This window comes from Mesoplodon mirus, assembly GCF_964341445.2.
Source record: "Mesoplodon mirus genome assembly, chromosome: 11".
Taxonomy (NCBI): Eukaryota; Metazoa; Chordata; class Mammalia; order Artiodactyla; family Ziphiidae; genus Mesoplodon; species Mesoplodon mirus.
The window spans coordinates 29,456,238-29,471,987 of NC_138987.1; the positions used below are offsets into that span (position 1 = coordinate 29,456,238).

Genomic DNA, 15,750 nt, shown 5'->3' on the forward strand with positions numbered 1-15,750 from the left:
CGCATTAATTGGCAACATCCTTCTGTTGTTCAGGCCACAAACCTAGGAGTCATCCTTTGAGCCCTCTCTTTCACACCCCATTTAACCCATCAGTAAATCCTGATCACTCCACTTTCAAAAGACATCTGTAACCCCAATACATTTTACTGTATCTACTACCACTGCCCCAATCCAAACCACCATCCCCTCTCACCTAGATTTCATTAGCCTCCTAAATTGTTTTCCTGCTTTTTACCGTAGCATTTATCACCATGTGTCACAATGATTGCCTGTCTCTGCCACTAGAATGTAAGTTGTAAGGATTTTTTTGTCTGTTGTGTTCACTGCTGTGTCTCCAGTAGCTAGAACATTGCCTGGCACTTAGTAGGTATTCAATATTTTTTGAGTGAACGAAGAAGGGAATGTGGGTGGTAGTTTCAATATCCCTGCTGCAATTTAGGATAGCCCCTTCCATCCTGAAAGAGATCAAGAATCAGGCTTAATCTGCTGTGAGCACTTCTGCAGCCTTCATATCTTTTAGAGTATGATTGTAGTTGCTAGAGCTGGAGCTGGGCTGGCCCCAGGCAAGGAGATGAGCTTTCAGGAGAAGAGCACAGGTTGAGTTCTCTGGGCCCAGGAGAAATGGTACAGCCTAGTGGTTTTAGTAAAGCACAAGTCAGTGTAAGGTCTCCTCCTCCTCCATGACACTCCAAAAGCAAAGTTAGCAGCCATCTCCTCTAGGAATCCCCGGCACTTCATTCACTGAGTTTAGAAGATTCTGTGGTTCTTGAAGTAGGCAATGCTGTTATTACTCTGCTTTCTGTTCCCAGCACCTAGCTAGAATGACTAACTCATCCTGGTTTCCCCAGGACTGTCCTGGTTTTAAAACTGAGAGGTTTGAATCCAGGGAACTCTCTCAGCCCTGTATAAACCAAGAGGGTTGGTCACCCTATACTTAGCACAGCGCCTGTCACCAGGTAGGCCGTAATAAGTAAATGTTGGGTGAAGCTGATGTATTGCAATTATGTGTTCATGCCATTCGCCCTCCAGTACCTGGCACATGCCACAGTATTTCCTAAAATGTGTTTCAGAGAACCATAGTTCCATATGATATCAACGAAGATCATTGCTACAGTAAATGCTGTTGGGTGCCCCCCCCAATCTCCTTTCCTGGGATGGTGCGTCCATCCCCTAGATGATCTGACAGCTGGCTACTAACAACTCACAGCTGTACGGTACCCTTTACCAAAACAAAACAAAACAAAAACAAACAAACAAGAAAAAAAATTGCCCTTAGCCTACGAGAAGCTTCTTGCCCAGGGATTTCAGATTTAGCCCTCCTTCCCAAAGGGTCACTTGCAGGTGACAATTGTCTGATACTGGCATAAAAGCCTCATCCCACTTTCTTCAAAATGAGATCACTAAAATAATGGGCAATTATTAGTCAAGTCCACTTCACCTGCCTTCAATTAAATCAAGGTCATTTTAATTGTTGCTACAAAAGACTCACATGTCCTCCAGGGGGCACATCACCTAAACAATAAGATGTTTACCAAGAACTTAGAGTCAGCTGTATCTAGTTGGATGTGAGCTGGTTAAGGCCGGTTAGGACCCCTGACCCCCCCTCCAACTGGGCATGCGTGAGGGTCCGCCAGTGACCTTTTGAAGGTGCTGAGGCCTGTAGCTGTTACACCTGTGCAGAATGATGATTATTGCACCTTCTTCCAATCACCTTTCCCCACGGCTCCCCACTCCTCAGACCGCCCTGCTTCTTTATTCGTTATACCATTAATACCCCAAGCCCTTTGCCTTCGGGGAGGTGGAGTTGAGATTCATTCTCCCGTCTCCTTGCTTGGTTGCCTTGCTAATAGGCCTTCTCTTTACTGCAAACCTCGGCCTCTCAGCTTTTCGGCTTGCTGTGTGTTGGGCAAAATGTACCTGGTTGGGTATCATAACTCTGTAACATTTTTTGTGCTGTAGAGCTCCCCATGGGATTCAACAAAGGCTAGATTTCAGCTGAACCTGTATCTTTGCTAAGCTTCTTCTCTCTTTTCTTTACAGATTCTCCTAAGAGAGCTCCCTCAGTAAACACTTGCAAAAGAATCTCCACCTTAAACTCTGTTTCTAACAAGCCAAACATAAGGCAGTACACTTAGGGTTATCCTAGGAAGCTACCTCTAAGGGTTCTGGAGTTGGGTCACCCACCTCATTGCAGGTGGCAATGAGGACCCCCGCCTCTCCTGGTCAGTGGAGATTGGTGGTCCTCGGCACGCTGTATCCCAGTAAATGCTAAGATTTCCCCTGAACTTGCATAGAATACGGTGTAAGGAGATGCACTAACTTGTGTAAAATATCCTTGCAAGGGAAAGATACAAGGGAAACAGTAATTGTAGAGGTAGTGGAATGGGGTAGTTGTTGCCGAGTGCCCTTAATACACAGAAGAAAGAACATCATAGGTTCAGATTAATGGCTCATCAATTCAAAGCAAAGTGTGAAATTCAAACTTGACAGTATTTATCCTGTAAACCAGAGGACCAACTGAGCCAAAAAACAGGCTCAAACCTATTTGTAAGAGCAGTAGAACTTCAGAGAAGTTTGAATTCTAAGCCTTAGAAAGTCTTCTAATGCCAAAGTTCCGCCCTGATAGAGAAGTGGGATGCTAAGGCTGGGATGAGGTTGTCTGGGTAGATGCACTGGAGAATCTGGATCTACCAGTTTTCCTTGAACCTCCGTGCCTGCAGGAGTGAGCCATGCCCCCTTGTTAGAAGACAGAGCCTCTTCTCTCCACCCAGCCTCACCTGAAGATGGCACGAAAGCCTCAAAGGAGGCAATGCCTGCCCTCCTCAATAATGAAATTGGTCCAATTTAAACAGTCCAAGGCCAAAACCATAAGGTGAAATAGTAATCACCAAAAACTGGAGATTTTTTGAGATATCCTTCAATTGGTGAATGGATAAACAAACTGTAATACAACCATACAATGGAATACTATTGAACAATAAAAAGGAATGAGCTATCAAGTCACACAAAGACATGTTTGAATCTGAAATGCATATCACTAAGTGAAAGAAGTCAATGTGAAATGGCTACATACTGCATGATTCCATTAATATGACATTCTGGGAAAGATATAACTATAGAGATAGTAACAGATAAATGACTACCAGAGGTTCAGGGTGGAGTGGAGTTATATACGTGAAGAACAGGGTTTTTTTTTTCCAAGATGGTGAATCTATATGATACTTAATGGTAGAAGCATGGCACTATGCATTTGTCAAAACCTATAGCACTTTATAGCACAAGGAGTAAACCTAATGCGTACAAAATTTAAAAAATCATTTAGAAGGTTAGGGGATCCAGGATAAATGCAGAAGGTGACAAAAGATTTTAAATGTATTACAAATGTATGAAATAACCTCATTGAAGGAGGTTAGAAAGCAATTTTGGAAAGGCATGGAGTCTGAAAGACTAAAGGTAAAGGGAAGTGTATAAGAGCACTGTACTCTTGTTGATACAGTTGTTTCCACAGGGGTGCAGGTTAACAGTCCTGAAACCACTATACAATATACTGGAATTGAACAATTAATGGATGGTACGTGATGGGAGCCAAATTTCTCACTATTGGAGGGGGAGATCACAGATGAGCAAGGGAGTAGCCTAGAATGATCTATGTAATGATGAATTGGGGTTGGAGACATCAGTATTCACTCATGTTTAGCTTAATATAGACATGGATTTTTACATTTAGAAATATTTATATTCAGTTTTTTTTCTTGCTCTGTCAGCTGAGGGATCACAGAAGCAATGACACCTATATAACAATGAGCATACCAGGGCCTAGATCTTGATTTCTAATACTATTCCACAGGAAGATAATCCTTAGAGAAATGGCTGATTCTAGGACTGGATCATGAAATATATAAGATGACCTGGAGCCCCTTAGAGTTCCAGAAAGTAAGGAAGTGCTCAAGATGAAACAATACCCACAATGATGAGGGCTTGTCAAAAGGACAAAGGAGCCAACTGAAAAGAGTTTCAAAATAAATATCTTTGAGTCTATGAACTACTGAATAAATAAATGGGGGAGAATAGACAATCTCCCATGCAGAAGAATTCTAAATAATTTCTATAGATATTCTGCCCTCAAGGAGCACAACTCCCTGCTCCCTAAGTGGAGGCCACACGTAGTGACTTCTTTCCCGAGGATAGTATAGAAAAAGGGGGGAAAGGTGGAGAAACCTGGCAGACACTACCTCAGAAGTGATCAAGATTAGGGTTTCCCTGGTGGCGCAGTGGTTGAGAGTCCGCCTGCCGATGCAGGGGACACGGGTTCGTGCCCCGATCCGGGAAGATCTCACATGCCGTGGAGCAGCTGGGCCCGTGAGCCATGGCTGCTGAGCCTGCATGTCCGGAGCCTGTGCTCCACAACGGGAGAGGCCACAACAGTGAGAGGCCCGTGTACCGAAAAAAAAAAAAAAAGATTAACATCAATAGTGAGAAAGCTTGGCTTGATAGTAGCCACCCTTAATATGATGAGATGAGAATGGCATTTTACCTCCTCCAAAATGTCACCTTGTTCTAATCTTGAGAAAAACATCCAACAAATAACGGTTGTGAGACACGTCCTACAAAATATCTGACCAGTACTCCTCAGAACTGTCAAGGTCATCAAAACAAAGTGTGATCAACTTGTCACAGTCGAGAAAACCTAACAACTACATTTAATGTGGCATCCTGGATGAGATTCAAGAACAGAAAAAGGACATTCAATAAAAACTAAAGAAACCTTAATAAAGTATGGGCTTTAATTAAGAATAATGAGTCAGTATTGGCTCAGACTATGGCAAATGTACCATGATAATGTAAAATGTTAATAATAGTGAAACAGGCACTGGTATGGGATACATGGGAAATCTCTTTACTATCTTTGCCATTTTTTTTTTTGTAAATCGAACTATTCTAAAATTCTATAAATCTAGAACTATTCTGAAATTTTAAAAATTTGAAGCAAAATCCAAAAATGCATTCATATAAACAAAAATAATACATTATATAGTAACACATACAAATAAAAGATACATAATAAACCCAATGGTTGTTTACAGGGGAAGAGAATGAGTGTAAAGAATGTGTATGGACAGGAAGGAAGGGAAGGAGGGAGGGAGGGAAAGACTTACATCAACCAATGAAGATAAATTTCTACGAACCGATAATTGAGATAAATCCAAACTTCTGACCAGAGATATATAAAGGAAAAAAAAAATGATACACCCCGTTCCAGTGCCATACTACCAATGCTTCTGCCAGAGCATGGAACCAACATTTGTACTATATCTACCTGTGTTTCCTTCTTTTGAAAGAATTGCCTTTGGAGCAATGGCTTCTTCTGGTCACTTTCTACATTGAAGCCTAAGTGCATTGCTCATATCAAGTAGGAAACTGGGTATGTTCTCTGTACCCCTGCATATCAAGAACACTGCTTAATGAGGTGCTCTGACAGAGCAATTTAGAAGTACATGCAGGGATATTAAAGTATTATCTTTGTTGCTCTTAAATTCCTTTATTTTATTTTTCTTATAATTTTAGTGGTCTGTAAGACATTTGGAGAAAATATTGATGAAAGAAAATGGATTCACACTTAGGAGTCAGAGAGATCTGTGTTCAAATTCAGCGTAGAAGTTAGACTTAAGCAAATGACTTAATTCTTTTGGTTTCAGCTCCCTTATCTGTAAAAACTGTGATAATCACACTCGTGTAATGTATGTATATCCTAGAACAGGGCCTCGTCTACAGCAGTGCTCAATTTTCCTTGACTGTTCCACTGTTGCTTTTAGATATTGAGATAAGTGATGCTATCTTATAGGAAAATGGGAAAATTATAGACTGAAATTTCCACCTGCTTAGCTAGGGTCATTGGTGTGGTCTATGGTATTTGATTATCTTAGGTAAGGATAATCTTCCAATGGGGATGACTTAGGGGGCTCATGCTTTGTGAATCAGGAGATGAAAGGACTAATCCATGCTCTGTCGTTCACTGTCTTTGTAACCTAGGGACACTCACCTCCATTCTCTGGGCTCAGTTTTCTCACCTCTTAAATGTCACACTAGTTGATCTCCAAGAAGCCTCATGAGGAAGCTATCCCAATAAATTAAAATCAAAATTGTTCTTTGTGTTTTCACGGATGTTGTCCTCATTCCTGGGTGGAAAACTGCGCCCTTTGTTGAGATTTGGTCCCCATATTGATGGAAGCTGATGTAGCTGTTTGAATCTTTTAACAATATGCCCATGAGTGAAATTATCAGGGACTCAAATATGCTATAGAACCCATTGACACCAAAAGTATGGTTTCAAAAGCGCCTACCAGTTCTAACATTCCATTTCTAATTGGAATATGAGGTGATTTTTTTCTGTAAGATGCCCCCCAAAGTCACTGAACACAAAATTATGGAGAAAAGTGTCTCTAAAGTGAAAGAAAGGACTTCAGATGAGTATAAAGGTGTGAAGTACAAAAAGAATAAAGTTCACAAGGCAAGGCCATTTCTGAGTCCTCTGAATGGATATTTCATTTGGTTTAACATGAAGATTCAACTCTATTGAATTCCAGAAATTTCTACTGAGCATCCACCATGACCCAGACACTCTCTTCAGTCTTGGATGTACCAGGGGAGTGTTTAAAGGGTTATACTTATAACATGGGACTTACAAGATCAGATTTGCATTTTAGAAAGATCACTGTAGGGTGTGGATTTGAGTGGGGAAAGAGGAAAGGCAGGGAGACCAGGGGGAAGGTTTCAGCGATTCTTAACAAAGTCCAGGCAAAATGCTATGGTGGTCTGCATCGGGGTGTGCTGATGGAGGTGACGAGAAGTGGATAGTTCTGAGAGACATTCAGGAGAAAGAAAAACCCAAACTTGGTGACTGGTTAAATGACATATGTACAATGGGTTTACATTTGTAATCCGTGATGTACAGGGTTGGAGCAGGGTGGACCGGAATGCAAACCATGAGTTGCCTCTTAGAAGCAAGTCTTCTTCCTAGGACTAGCTGAGGATGGAAGTTTTCCTTGAATCTTCTTCATAAATATGCACAGGAGAAAAACAAGAGGCCAGGCAAGAAGACGCATGTCGGAGGTAAAAAGAAAAACAGGTTTGGTCCTAATAAGGTTGTGGAAGGGAGGAGGAAGACGGGGAGGAATATCCTGGAGCAATCTGCCCAGAGGTGAGGACTGGTTTGTGAGGCCGCCAGTTTCTGCAGCGAGATGTTAACGGGGGTTATCAGCTGTCGCTGAAACAAAGGCAGGGAGTGTGTTGGCAGCCCAGGAGCACGTGTGCGGGTCCCAAAGAAACGGCAGGCTTTCTGTATACAGATGTCCTAAGAGAACAAATGCTCTTGGCAAGGCCACCTCTGAACACCGGTTACACAAGACAGACACCTTTTTTTTTTTTTTTGCGGTACGCGGGCCTCTCACTGCTGTGGCCTCTCCCGTTGCGGAGCACAGGCTCCGGACGCGCAGGCTCAACGGACATGGCTCACGGGCCCAGCCGCTCCGCGGCACGTGGGATTTTGACCGGGGCACGAACCCGTGTCCCCTGCATCGGCAGGCTGACTCTCAACCATTGCACCACCAGGGAAACCCAGACAGACACCTTTAATGGAGGTTTGGCCCTTCTCAGCGGGGACCCCTTTGCACAGAGCTGCTCCTTCTTTTATCTCTGGCAGAAAGGGGGTCCCTTTTATCCCAAAGAGGAACTCCCTCCACAAGGGAAATCACCGCACCCCAACCAAACACAGTCACACATGTACATAGTCCCAGAAGCCTTCTCTGCACTGAAGGCCAGTCAATTATTATTTTTTTTTTTTGCCAATTCATATTTATACACCAGGGCTTATATTTAAGTACTCTTAAATGAGTACTTAAGAGGACTTATATTTAAGTCCTCTTAAATGAACTATTCTCAGAAGTGATGCTCCTAGAATAGGCTCTGGAAATGTGTCCAGAGTGAGATATCAAATGGTGGAGGCCCAAGGGCATCTCTCAAGAAGTACTTTGGCATTTTAGCCTGTTTGACACCATTATAAGGGGGTCCAGGAATCAACTTGACATTCTAGGTCACGTAGAAGATATCTGACTTCTGGAGATCTTGGTAACAATGACAGCAAAAGCATTAATTTGCAATTAGATTGCCTTGGGTTGAGTCCTGGCTTTTCCACTGACCTTGAGCCTCTGACTTAATATCTCTGTTTCAGTTTCCTCATCTGTAACATGGGAATAATAACCATGGGTGAGCCCTACTATGATTCCCATGTTACAGGTGTGGAAAACTGAGACACGATGAGATGAAGTGATTATTCCCAGACGAAGCAACTAATAAAAAGCACAGTTTGAATGGGAGCCCAGGCAGCCTGGCCCCTTCCTGCATTGCCTGCCATACTTACTCCAGATTTCTTCTTTAACCCTCAAAACAACTCTGTTAATGGGAACTTGAACAAGTTACTTAACTCCCTCAGTCTCTTTGCATCAAGAGAAAATAGGGTTTTGTTTTTGCAGACTTCATAGGATGTTAAGGAAATAACTGAGAAATGCAGATAATAGGATTCAGAGGGCCTGAGCCCTCGTGAGCAGAGTAAGAGAGCCTGTAGACTGCAGTGGTAACAATAATCTCATTGTTAGCATGGCAACACCCACTATACTTGTAATTATTTGTTTCAATGTTTGTGAGTTCCTTGAACTACATGTTCAAGGACAGAATCTGTCTCTTCCTTATCTGCCCCTGTACCCACAGCATTTGGCAACCTCACACAGACCCAGAACGTGCTATGCTTTCCATGTTATCCATCGATGAATGAGTAAATAACTCCATGCCGCCCCTCTCCTGGATCGCTGTAAGAGTTAAATGAGATAATGTATGTAAAAAGAGCTAGTACATTGTTTGGCTTGAGAATTCTACCCAATTAGTGTTAGAACTTTCCCCTTTGCAACCAGAACACATTATCTGAGACAAACACTCTAGAATCCCATGATCCAAGAGTAACAAACAGAATGTCTGGGCTCCTCTGACCAGCACAAACATCCCAGCCAGAATCCATGCACCAAGTGACCTGGGCAGGTGCAGGGAATACGAGCACCAGCTGGGCTCCACCTCAATAGGCAGTACCACCATGCGTCACCGAGAACAATGCTGTGGGCACATTGGGAAATCTTGCGAGCAGAAAAGGGAAGGCACTTGATGTACTGATTGATTAAAGCTACTAATTAGGTCCGTACACGGTACAAACACCAGCAGCTCTTGCTTACTGGGTACCAGGGAAGGGTTTGGCAGAGATGAGTGAAACGGCAGCCAATCCATCCATGAGCCAACTCGCTACATCTATAAAGGGATGATTTAACTGAGTACATTTGGCAACAGAAATTGCTGGCATTGTTCAGGAACCCTAAGTAGAAATAGTTGTTCAGAAACTAAATAGACAGGTGGGCAAAAAAAGTCTCTTCTCTCTTGAAACGGCTCAGAAAAGAGCTAAAATCAAAAAGCAACAGGCAGCGTGAAAACACGGACTTGGGCATCAGGCAGACTTCCCTTCCAGTCTTGGCTCTACCAACTGTGACCTGAGGCAAGTCAACTAGCACCTCTGAGCTTCTATTTCCTCTTCCTCAAAATGGAGAATACCCACTTCGTAGAGGTCTGAAAGCTTCTATAAATACTCTGTATAAGGGACTAGCAAGTGGTTGACCTGCTGCCATCACCACCACCACCTAAAGGGAGCCACCCTGATTAGATGAGCCACACCACCTGGAATCAGTGCATTCCTATCTTCCCTTTCAAGTGGCTCTAGTGGTTGTATTACTGTGTTTTGCGGTGAGTCACTGTCTATTTAGATAACAAGTGGCAAATAAGGACTCAGAGATGGGAGGGACCTGGATCATCTTCAAATAAGATAAGCCACTCCAGAAACAAATGACAGGGCATCGACTGGGATGGGGGAGAGGGAAGGGGCTGGCATGAACCTAGGAAGCTGAAAGAGGGCAAAGTCTGAGAAAAGAGGCAACAGGCAGAGTTCGAGGACAGAGTTGAAGGCAAGCAGTGGCCCAAATACGAGTGAGTAGCTGAGTGATGGTGCATCACTCACTTCAGGGTGGGGAGTCTCTATCCATCCAGCAGCAATGAGTGGCAAGCTCATTCATGATTGGCAGCCCTGGAACGTCTCAGGAAGAGAAGGAGTTGATACTGTGGGACGTGCATCTAGGCTAGCAATGGGGCTGGTTGAGCATCCATATAATAGGAACCTTAGACACCAGGGTCCCCTATCTCATCAGATACCCAGGGCAGGGGACAAAGAGTGGGTCACTGGTGAAACGGAACCAGGCAGTCTCTAGACTTGCCTTTCTTTAACTTTCTATTTAATCCTTTTTAATTTATGCAAGTAGAACTAAAAATTTTACAATAAATTTCTACTATACAAGATGCTAATGAGATCTGATACGTGGTATATGGCATATGCAAGAGTAGTGGTTTTTTCCCTTATTTAAAACTGAGAATTACTTTTTAAGTCAAACTTTATTAAAAAAATAATCAATAACACTTAACATTTCTTGAAAGCGATCTTTTCTTTTTACACATTTTTAAAAGTTATAAGGAGAACACAATACATTTCTGTGAACTAATTGGCTTAAGATAAAACAGAATTTAATTTTCCTAAAGATCGGTTTTATATATTTAATCTAAATAAAGTTTGTCCATTTCTTTTACATGTTATTTAAAACATGAAAATGTATTGACACTGTTGAAGAGTAAAGCTACTGAAATCATAAACCAAAGCAATATGAATAAAAATATAGCCTAAGAAAATTTATACAAGACTTTGAAAAAAAATATTCTTGTTAACATCGTCAGACTTAACTATAGGCCTAGCTATTCCAAAATAATTATAGACATGTGTTGGTTTCTTGATTTCTTATAGGCCTGTGCATGCATTAAAAAAAGTTATGTTTATAATAAAATAATTTTTTCTTTTTACTGCATGAATACTAAATTCTTGGCCAAACCTGAGATCAGTACATACAGATTTTCCAACTGAAGTGAGACAGTTTATGTCCGGACTCTTGGTGTGTGTTACACACGGAAAAGCTTGCTCACACATGTAGGAAGCTGAAAACTGTACCAAAACGGCCCTTGATTTCCTATGCAAGCCTGGATATTCCTCTTCACAGAAACCAGATCTTGTAAGGGGCAGGTCAGTAAACCTCATCTCCAATGTACTATCTGACTGCCCCTCGCAGAGTTCTTCCCCTTCTCTCAAAGTCAAGTTCTCCAGCAGAGCAGAAGATTCAGAGAAAGGGTCCCTCATCCTGGCAGACACGTGTGTCCAAAGGGAGGGAAAATACTCCTCAGTTTGGTCCTGCAGATCTTCTAGGTGGTTGATGATAAGCCTTGCACACCACTAGCCTTCCTGTCTCGCAAGCCTAAGCACCAGTGGAAACATGTCAAGCAGTCCTCTCCCAATGTGATTTTTCCCAAGAATCTCACACTTGAAGTCAAAGCATTCTTCCTAAGGCTTTGCAGAGACTTCTTCCCTTGGCCCATGTGATGAAAAGTGTCCTCGAGGTAGGCTGATTTCTGCAGCCATTCTTCACCTTCAAAGATCTCAGCAAATCTGGCCAACGGTTTTCCTCAAAGTATCCCTGCCATTCACTTTTCAGCTCAAACTCCTGTTGAGAACAATCCCTCTGAAAAGCCACCAAATTTCTGTATGAAGAAACCTCTCCTGGAGCCAACTGCTAATGGGCCTTCATCAACACAGCGACCAACACAGTTTCTCCAATACAGACTTTGTGTTTCTAGATATAAAGACAAAACACTAAATATAGATAGTTTTTCCATAAACAAGATGAAAAGACAACACTGTGAATGGGAGAAAATATTTGCAAATGAAGCAACTAACAAAGGATTCATCTCCAAAATTTACAAACAGCTCATGCAGCTCAATATCAAAAAAACAAACAACCCAATCCAAAAATGGGCAGAAGATCTAAATAGACATTTCTCCAAAGAAGATATACAGATTGCTAACAAACACATGAAAGGATGCTCAACATCACTAATCATTAGAGAAATGCAAATCAAAACTACAATGAGGTATCACCTCACACCAGTCAGAATGGCCATCATCAAAAAATCTACAAACAATAAATGCTGGAGAGGGTGTGGAGAAAAGGGAACCCTCTTGCACTGTTGGTGGGAATGTAAATTGATACAGCCACTATGCAGAACAGTATGGAGGTTCCTTAAAAAACTAAAAATAGAACTACCATATGACCCAGCAATCCCACTGCTGGGCATATACCCTGAGAAAACCATAATTCAAAAAGAGTCATGTACCCCAATGTTCATTGCAACACTATTTATGATAGCCAGGACATAAAAGCAACCTAAGTGTCCACTGACAGATGAATAGATAAAGAAGATGTGGCACATATATACAATGGAATATTACTCAGCCATAAAAAGAAATGAAATTGAGTTATTTGTAGTGAGGTGGATGGACCTAGAGTCTGTCATACAGAGTGAAGTAAGTCAGAAAGAGAAAAACAAATACCGTATGCTAACACATATATATGGAATCCAAAAAAAAAAAAAAAAAAGGTTCTGAAGAACCTAGGAGCAGGATAGAAATCAAGATGCACACGTAGAGAATGGACTTGAGGACACGGGGAGGGGGTAGTGTAAGCTGGGATGAAGTGAGAGAGTGGCATGGACATATATACACTACCAAATGTGAAATAGATAGCTATTGGGAAGCAGCCGCATAGCACAGGGAGATCAACTTGGTGCTTTGTGACCACCTAGAGGGGTGGGGAGGGAGGGTGGGAGGGAGATGCAAGAGGGAGGGGCTATGGGGATATATGTATAAGTATAGCTGATTCACTTTGTTATAAAGCAGAAACTAACACACCATTGTAAAGCAATTATACTCCAATAAAAATGTTTAAAAAAAAAGGAAGATTACATTCTATTGGAGGAAAACAGTCAATAAACAAATATACAAATTAATAAAAATAAAACATCTTGTATCTATAAAAAATATATAGAGATGGTTTTTTGCTTGTTTCAGACAATCATTTCTGGTAGCAGTAGAAGTTTTCTTGAATTTCACCATCATTTACAAATCTTGCAAATTCCACATCATGACATTTACTGATGAAATCTATTGACTCATCAGCTTCAATAGAAAACCTATTATTTCTTGGTTTATTACACAGACCTCTACATCATCATGTGAGGTGTCATCCATGCATTGACTAATCAAATGGCTTGAAAGTGGAATGTTTCCATTTCTCCTCCTGTATCTCTTCCTACCATTTTATTCAGTTTATTTTTTCTAGCATTATTAGGTTTTCACCAACTGTGTGACTTTTCCTTTTGGGGGCAATGAGTTCTGCTACTAAGTAACTTGCTCCTTGAACCTGAGTGTGATTTTTTAGCTAAAAATTTATCCTGTTTATTTTGATATTCTAATAGCCATTTAAAAGCATCAGCACCTTTCCTTGTTAAAGGGCTGTGATTTGTTGTTAAAAGTCATGTTTTGCTAAAGCTATCACCGCATTGGTGAGTTGTTTGCCACAGACCTGCACAGTGCAATAGGGCAGTATAGATCACGAGGCGTGTAAATCCATTGATGAGCAGCTTTCAGCCCAAAGAGGGACTTCAGTTGTGTGCCACTTACAGCAGGAGTGCAGTGAAATGACTCAGAAGATTGTAATTCTTCATTACTAATCTTATCAGAATCATCCATACCTGCAGGACTAGAAAAGTTCACATGGAAAAACAAACATGGAAGAAGAACCAGGGAACACTAAAAAAGGGAAACTAACCCTACCAGATGTTGAAACATGCTATAAAACCAGTATAATTTGAACAAACAAACAAAACAGGATTGACACATGAATTGACAAATAGACCAATGGAATAGAATTGGAAATCCAGAAATAGACCAGGTACATTTGGAAATTTAGTATATGATAAAGGTGGCCTCTCAAGTCATTGGTGCAAAAAATATACATTTGAGTAAATCGTGCTGGACACCTAAGTAGTCAAGAGGTTAGGCTTACAGAAGCAGGAGCAGAAGAAGCCCTCAACAGAGTTGGGGAAAGAGGTTGTGCTGGCTGGTGCTGTAGCTCTGAGAGGGTTCATGGGCCTGGTACTAAAACAAGCTGGAGGCTGAAACCAACTGCCAGGGTGACTTTGACAAGAACAGGAAGAAATGAGAAGTTCTCCTTTGACCTCCCTATCTCCTCTGTGAAGTTGCTGGTAAAGGAGAAAATGTAAGGTACAAAGTCCCAGCACCAGCATCACAGAGAAGAGTAGCAGAAGGTGGGTTTGGGGCTGAGCGTAATGGCTGGCAAACTTGTAAATGCTGAATACTTTTTGAGTTATCATGCATTAGCCTATAAGTCTATCAAGAGGAAGGAGCAAGGACAAGTGAAGGCAGAGGATGGAATAAGGGTGCTAAATTTTCATCTTCCTTAATAGAAAGTTAAGGCAATAGCCAAAGTGATAAGTCATGAATAGCAATATAAACATAACACTTAGAAAAACAGCATGAAACAGCTAAAAAAAGTTTAAGGAATGGAACTCAGGTGGGGAAGACTGGGACAGAGGTTTAGCTTTTTAGATTACAGACACATACTTGACTTTGATTTTTAAAAAATTAAAACTTAAATAAGAGCATATGAGTGAAGGGAAAAAATAAATTCAATATTATAAGGTAATTTCACTCTTGGAAAGTGCGTGGGAAAACTCATTTTGATAATACAAACTCCCAAAAGCAAAAATGGAAAATCCTTTTTGTTGTTGGATCATGTGAGAAATGGATAAGAAATTAGATTAGTGGTCCTTGTGAGGGCAGATCATGTGTCTGTTTTATTCACCAATTATATCCAGATTTTATGAATAACTACATCAAAGAAAGATTGAATGGAAGAATTCACAACAGAAAGAGCAGCCACATCCACCTGCATTAATCACAAAAATCTCAAGGGCTTACCAAGAGAAAAAACATCTATCCTGCACCCAAGTTGCTGGTTTCAGATGAGTAACCAGAGTATTTTGATGGCATGTGGTTAACGCTATTTCATTGTTAGGGACAAAGAACTGTGAACCATAGAAAGTGGAGAATATCACTCTGCCTGGGAGTAGCTGAAGGTGACCTTGAGGGTTGATGGACCATGGTTGGTCTGAGTCTTGAGGAAAGTCTAAGAGTTTACCAGGTATGGAAACAGAGGAAAGAGAATAAGAGAGGGCACAGAGAGATGACAAGCCTTGATCTATCCAAGAAGAGTCAAATGTCCTGTGGTGATGGAGCAGAGTCTGAGGAGATGCATGGTAGGTAATGAGGTTGGAGAGGGAGGTGGTCACCAAGCTGAGTTCATTGGATCTTATTCCTTGGGCATTGGGGAGCAAACAGAAGCAGAAAAGTCCCTGCATCGGATTTGAATTTTAGGGAAGCTCTTTCCGATAGTAATGTGGAAGAAGAACCGAGAGCAAAAGAGAACAGATACAGGCACCAGAACCAGAAATAACAATAACAATAAGAAAAGCTAATATGCATTCAGTGCTTATAACATGCCCAGGTCTGTGCTCAGGCTTGGCTTGCATTGTCTCATTTAATCTTTTTTTTTTTTTTGGTTGGAATATTATTTTATTTTATTTTAAAAAATTTTTATTGGAGTATAGTTGATTTACAATGTTGTGTTAGTTTCTGCTATACAGGGAACT

The 15,750-nt window shown here is 41.3% G+C and overlaps 1 long non-coding RNA gene across 3 annotated transcripts in view; it reads right to left on the bottom strand.

Annotated features, from left to right (window-relative positions):
- Nucleotides 1-10,889: 10,889 nt before the first annotated feature.
- The window catches only part of LOC309812712, a 48,340-nt gene continuing 43,479 nt past the window's right edge, over nt 10,890-15,750 (bottom strand). For all 3 annotated transcript variants that reach the window (XR_014295383.1, XR_014295384.1, XR_014295385.1), the window contains one exon: nt 10,890-11,813. This is a non-coding gene — a long non-coding RNA (uncharacterized lncRNA). The remainder of the gene's footprint in view (nt 11,814-15,750) is intronic.